This window comes from Musa acuminata, chromosome BXJ2-4 (genome assembly GCF_036884655.1).
Source record: "Musa acuminata AAA Group cultivar baxijiao chromosome BXJ2-4, Cavendish_Baxijiao_AAA, whole genome shotgun sequence".
Lineage (NCBI taxonomy): Eukaryota > Viridiplantae > Streptophyta > Magnoliopsida > Zingiberales > Musaceae > Musa > Musa acuminata.
In genome coordinates, this window is record NC_088341.1 from 21901962 (window position 1) to 21909197 (window position 7236).

Consider the following 7236-nt stretch of genomic DNA (forward strand, 5'->3'; position numbering starts at 1 on the left):
TCGCCATTGTGCGCGCAGCAACGAGGTGGAGACCCTACTTGATTGGTCGACGATTTCAAATTAAAACCGACCATAAAAGCCTCAAGTACTTTTTGGAACGAAAGATATCATCCCCTAAGCGGCAAAAATGGATGCGCTTTCGTAGTTACCCGAGCAAACTGAAGTTTCGATCGTTTTACTTCTGATCAGCGACTTCCTTGAGGATATTAAGGTGGAATGGCAGGAAGATTCAGAGACTAGTAAGATTATAAAAAATTTGGAGGAAGCACCAAGCTCTGTGGCTCAGTATAATTGGGACTCAAAAAAATTACACTATAAGGGATGCATTGTGCTTATGATAAATTCTACTTGTATCTTCACGAGTAGATTTTGGACAAAGTTATTCTATATGCAGGGTACTAAATTGAAAAGGAGTATGGCATATCACCCACAAATCGACAGTGAGACAGAAGTTATAAATAAGTGCTTGGAGACAGCCCAAAGCTATCCGCCAAATATGACTATCCAAGGAGAACTCCAGACCCAGCCAAGTACCATTATTGATCGACGGATCATGACTCGACGATGATGACCCACTACTAAACTGCTAATATAGTGGGTGAACCTACCAATAGAAGATGCCACTTGGGAGAACTATGATGACTTGAAGATCAAATTCCCAAAATTCATGAATTGTTAGCATCGAGGACAAGGCTGATTTGAAGAGGGCGGGTCTGTTAGGACTCTAGCTAGGAGAGTCCTAATTGAGATGGACATTCATGTAAAACCTACCTAAGCCGACCCCTATTAAAGAGGTGAAGAGGCCGGCTAGGGTTAGGAGGTTGTTTCTTAGAGAAGAATAAGGAGTTGTAAAGGAATAGGAGTCTTGAGTAGGAGTCCTATTAGGAGTTGGTTAGAAGTAGGAGTCTTGAGTAGGAGTCCTATTAGAAGTTAGGGTTTAGAAGTCCTATAAATAGTCATATATTCCTCCTCTTTTCATAAGCAATAGATGAATCTTTTCTGCAGCCTTTGAGCAGTAACTTGGAGGGAGGAGCCCCTATAGAGTTCCAAGGAGGCCGATCCCCTAAAGAGATCAACCCCAAGTTTAGAATCTACAAGGGTTCTAACATGACTCTCCCAAAGCTCCTCAATATGTTGAGGGAGGTAGAGAGTACTATTAAGAAAGAGAAGCCAGTTCTCTACACTATGAGACCAGAAAGAAAAGGAAAGCAGAAAGATCCCTTAAGAAGGGAAAGGGCAAGGGCAGACCAGGTAAAGCAAAGGTTGCTAAGAAAGACCTAGCAAAAGACAAAGGCCAGTGCTTCCACTATGACAAAGATGGGCACTGGAAGAGGAACCGCAAAGAGTACCTTACAGAAAGGGCGAAACAAAAGCTTGATGAAGCTTCAGGTACATTCATGATCAGTCTCCATTTGTCAGACTCTTATGATAACACATGGGTATTGGATACCGGTAGTGCTTATCATATATGCAATTCATTGCAGGTTCTGGCAAGGCCTACGAAACTAGAGAGAGGTGAGATGGACCTCAAGATAGGTAATGGAGCAAAAGTTACTATAGTAGCTGTTGGCGAGGTCGCCCTAGATCTGCCTGGTGGAGCTTTTATTACATTAGATGCATGTTATTTTGTTCCTTCTATTATCAAAAATATTATCTCCATTTCATGTTTGATAGTTAGTGGATATAAATTAGTTTTTGAGAACAATTGTTATTCGATATTATTAGATGACAAGATCATCACAAAAGGAACATTGCATAATGATTTATTTATGTTAGATACTACTCCACATATGATGAATGTAAATGTGCCTAAGAGGAAACGAGATGAGGTGAACAATGTATACCTATGGCATTGTAGACTAGGTCACATCCATGAAAGAAGGATTCAAAGGTTGCTAAATGATGGATATCTAGATCTATTCGACTATGTGTCATATGCAAATTGCGAGCCTTGCCTTTGTGGAAAACTGACCAACTCTCCATTTAGTGGAACTAGAGAGAGAGCCACTAAGCTGTTGGAACTCATACATAGTGATGTATGTGGACCCATGTCAACTCATGTCATTGGTGGTTACTCCTACTTCATTACCCTTACTAATGATTTCTCAAGGTATGGATATGTGTACTTAATGAAGTACAAGTCCGAGGCCTTTGAGAAATTCAGAGAGTATAAGAATGAGGTGGAGAACTAGACTGGAAAGAGTATCAAAACTCTTCGATCAGATTGAGGAGGTGAGTACTTAAGTATAGAGTTTATTCAGTTCCTCAAGGACCATGGGATATTAACCCAATGGACACCTCCTTATATACCTCAGCTCAATGGTGTCTCTGAAAGGAGAAATCGTACGCTATTAGACATGGTACGGTCCATGATGAGTTTCGTTGACCTACCCATCTCATTCTAGGGATATGCCCTAGAAACCGCAACTTACCTTCTGAATAGAGTTCCAACTAAGTCGGTAGTGTCTACACCATATGAGATATGGAAAGGGAAGAAGCCTGATCTTAAGGTTGTTAAGATTTCGGGCTGCCCTGCCCACGTTAAAAGACACAACCCTGATAAGTTAGAATCAAGGACAAAGCGATGCAAATTTATGGGATACCCCAAGGAAACTTGTGGGTATTATTTCTATCATCTCGAGGACCAAAAGGTCTTTGTAGCTAAGAGAGCAGTGTTCCTTGAGAAGGAACATATTCTTGGCGGAGATAGTGGGAGAATGATAGAGTTGAGCAAGGTTGGAGAACCAAGCTCAAGCACCACTCTACAGCCCGAATCTGTTCAGGTACCTAATACACAAGTTTCAACTTTACGTAGGTCTGATAGCGTATCCCATTCTCTTGAGAGATATGTGAGACATATTAGAGGAGAGGATGTTGAGGATATTGATCCTCAAACCTACGAGGAGGCTATTATGAGTATAGACTCCAGGAAGTGGCAAGAAGCCATGAATTTTGATATGGATTCTATGTACTCCAACAAGGTTTGGAACCTAGTTGATGCACCCGAAGGTATTGTACCCATCGGTTGCAAGTGGATCATTAAGAAAAAGATCAGAGTAGATGGAAAGGTAGAGACCTATAAAGCAAGGCTAGTGGCTAAGGGGTATCGTCAAAGGCAAGGTGTTGACTACGATGAAACCTTCTCACCCTTAGCAATGCTGAAATCCATCAGAATTCTATTGGCTATTGCAGCACACTATGATTATGAGATCTGGCAGATGGATGTGAAAACTGTATTCCTCAATGGGAACCTCGAGGGGAAGGTGTATATGATACAACCTAAGGGATTCGTGTCCAAGAACTGCCCAGATAAGGTGTGTAGGTTGCTTAAATCCATTTATGGACTAAAGCAAGCTTCCCGAAGTTGGAACATAAGATTTGATGAGGCAATCAGATCTTATGATTTCGTTAAGAACGAAGATGAGCCTTGTGTATACAGGAAGGTAAGTGGGAGCGCTATCACCTTTTTGGTGTTATATGTGGATGACATCCTGATCATTGGGAATGACGTAGGAATGCTATCCATAGTAAAGGCTTGGTTATCTAGACACTTCTCCATGAAGGACTTAGGGGAAGCATCCTATATCTTGGGGATTAGAATCTATAGAGATATATCTAAGAGGATGCTTGGCTTGTCCCAGTCCAGGTACATAAAAACCATTGTCAAAAGGTTTCGCATGGAAAATTCCAAGAGAGGTCTCATACCGATGAGACATGGGATATTGCTTTCTACGAGTATATCTCCAAAGACTCCAGAAGAAAGGGCGAACATGGATATGATACCTTATGCCTCAGCAATAGGGTCTATCATGTATGTCATGCTATATACTAGGCCTGATATAGCACATGCTCTGAGTGTCACGAGCAAGTATTAGACGGATCCAGGCTTGGAGCACTGGAAAGCAGTAAAGTGTATCCTTAAGTACTTGAGAAGGACTAAGGATCTTTTACTAGTATATGGAGGTAGTAGCCTTAAGGTTGAAGGCTACACAGACTCAAGTTTTCAATCTGGTGTCGATGATAGTAAGTCGAATTCGGGGTACGTGTACACCTTGAATGGAGGAGTAGTGTGCTAGAAGAGTTTCAAGCAAGATACTACTGCTGACTCGACAACAGAGGTGGAAAACATTACTGCATCAGATGCAGCAAAGGAAGGAGTTTGGTTAAAGAAGTTCATCACAGATTTGGGAGTCGTGCCGGGTAATGAGGAGCCGATCTCCTTATATTTCAACAACAATGGGGCAATTGCTCAAGCGAAGGAACGTAGGTCTCATCAGAAATCTAAGTATGTTCTAAGGAGGTTCCACCTTATTAGAGAGATCGTAACCCGAGGAGATGTAGTAGTGGAAAGAGTTCCATCCGAAGATAATATTGCAGATCCACTGACAAAGTCGTTATCTCAGATTGTCTTTGAGCGTCACAGGGGTCTGATGGGGATCAGACACATAGGTGATTGGCTTTAGGTCAAGTGGAAGATTGCTAGTCATAGGTGCCCAACAAGCCAATCACGTGAGTGATGGCACGTGTGACTTGATACAGAATCTTTTTGCTTATTATATTTTGGCATATATCACTTTATAACTATTACATATATGCACATATATATTGTGATGTTCTTGGTTTTGTGCAATGGGAATCGGATCGTAATGAGATCACGAAAATGAGATCAATTCACCTTTAAATACATATCCTAAATAATCCTAGTCATAGGTTACTCGAAAGGACATCGTGATAACCGGGCAGACTGGTGTGCTGTATACCCATCCATATGATGGAAGCAACTAGTCTCGTAGCTGCTCGTGTAGGGACACTAGGGATACAATACAAGTGCTCATTGGAGAATGAGTTCACAAATTGATCCGCTTACGGAATGTTAGATGGTTGATGATGCCTTATTATTAGACAGCGATTCCGTAGTCCTAGTGGTATATTTGGTCCTTAGATTTGAGACATCAAGGATGTCTTGTATGAGTACTCCACTCTTTGATGCCAGACTTATAGGTTTGGCTGTCCCAGATCTAGTACAAATGGTCATTGGAAGTGGTAGTCGAATTTACGAGGGCTATTGTGTGTCGATAGAGGATCATCCACTCTCAGCATCATGAGAGGAATATCCCATGTGTTTTTGCTCAGACAAATCCCTAGCGAGGGTCATTCGGGTTGAGAGAGAAAGAGTTCTCCAGGAGAATCCGATTAGAGCGAGACTCGAGTAGAAATTGTATGGGTCTGACAGCACCATGCTCGATATACAGTCTTTGGGATATTAGATAGATGAGGGACTATAGGTACACGGTAACTGAGGATAAATAGGTCCAATGGATTGGATTCCCTTATATCGTTTGGGGACTACGGCGTAGTGGCCTAGTACGTCCGTAGTCGATGAGTCGAGTGAATTATTACAGAGATAATAATTCACTAAGTTAGAAGGAGTTCTGACAGGTATGACTCACGGCCAGCTCGATATTGGGCCTAGAGGGTCACACACATATGGTAGGCATTGCGATGAGTAGAGGTTCGGATATAAGATATCCGATGGAGCCCTTATCTTATTGGATATCCAATAAACCCCTGAATTATTGGATCCTATGGATGAGATTCAATAAGAGCCCATGAGAGATTATTGAATAGAGATCCACTAATCTAAAAGGTTTGATTTATTGGATACAGATCCAATACCCATTAGGGGAGGATCCATTAGGTTTTGACAGGGGACCTCTATAAATAGGGATTCAAAGCCTCATAGGCTAGAGCCTTTACTTGTCTCTCCTATTCTCCTTCCCCCTCTCCACCTCAGAGCAGGCTTGGAGTTTTGAGGAGCGTCATCACAGCCCTACTGTGTGGATCACCGCTAGAGAGGAGGATGCTTGACCTCCTTCACCCTCTCCTAAAGATCTGCAAAGAAACAGGGATATACGATCTCCCTAGGTAACACAATATACTCTATACGCAATTTTTTAGTTTCGCGGATTTTGCACACCAATCTTCGCACGACGACGAACATCTCTTTGGGAATCGGGGATTTTGTTTTCTTGTTCTTCCATTGTACATGTGATGTCGCCCCCAAGATTTCCCAACATTGAGATCATTCAAGAGATGAGTGAAACTTATAAGGGTTGTCTCCTAAGCCCGGCAAAAGGAGAAAAGCTGTAAAAGGGTGGTTGGCCTTCGCCTATTGAAGGAAGGCCTCTAGTGGATCCCGGTGACCTCGTCAGAGGAGGAAGCCGATAGTTGATGTAGGTCACGTTGACCGAACCACTCTAGAAACTCAGTTTGCATTTACTTTGAACAACTTTCCTTTATAGCAAACTGCCTCTCTTCCTTATTGTGCCTTAACTACGTCTACTTACGCTTTAACGTAAACATTTTCGGAGATCGGCTTTAATCGTATGAAGACCTTACAAAACCGACGCTTTTCATTTGTGCACTATACTTTGCTGCAAATCACCTTAGTCTTTTCTTGCTCTTTCACGAAAGGTTTCAAGTTCAAAGTTCTTCTAAAAAGGATTGAGTTGAAACCATTCTTGTTGAATCGGCTTTAATCAAAATAAGTTTATTGAAATCGTAAAAGTTTTCTGCTGCACTAATTCACACACACCCCACCCCCCCCACCCTTCCCCCTCCTCTTAGTGTGCTCTTGATCCTAACAAGAAGAGCCTTGATTTTTTATCTTTCATTTGATGATCCTTTCCCATGAATTCTTTCTCACTCTACTCACGAAAGAAGAATTTTTATCCATGGACTTTTAGTTTGTGATGATCATTTGCAAGAATAGGGATTTGATTTTTTTTTTTTTTTGGTATGGACATCTTGATCCTTTATGATGAATCCTCTCTCTTTGCTATAGTAGAAGTTTGATTCAATGAAACTTAACTTTCATAAATTTGGTTATTGATTTTTCATGGAAAATGAATTCCTCCCTTACTCTTCTTCCTCTTCTTCTTATTTTTATGATAAAGGAAGAAAGAAATTTGCACATCTCAAGAAGAACCAAAAAGCTCTTGCATATCTAAAGCAAAAACGCTAGCTTGCCCATTTCAAAAAGCAACAGCAGTTAACATGCAAAGTTTTGCTTAACTTCTCATTTTTGCTAGCTTGAATAAATCGGTGTAAAACTTACTTGAATAGTTTAAAACACTTGCATTATTGAATCATTCTCCTTTTTGTTGATAACAAAGGGGGAGAAATGATGAATGTTTAATATCATAAATGCTTTAGTATTATGCATTGTTAGGATCA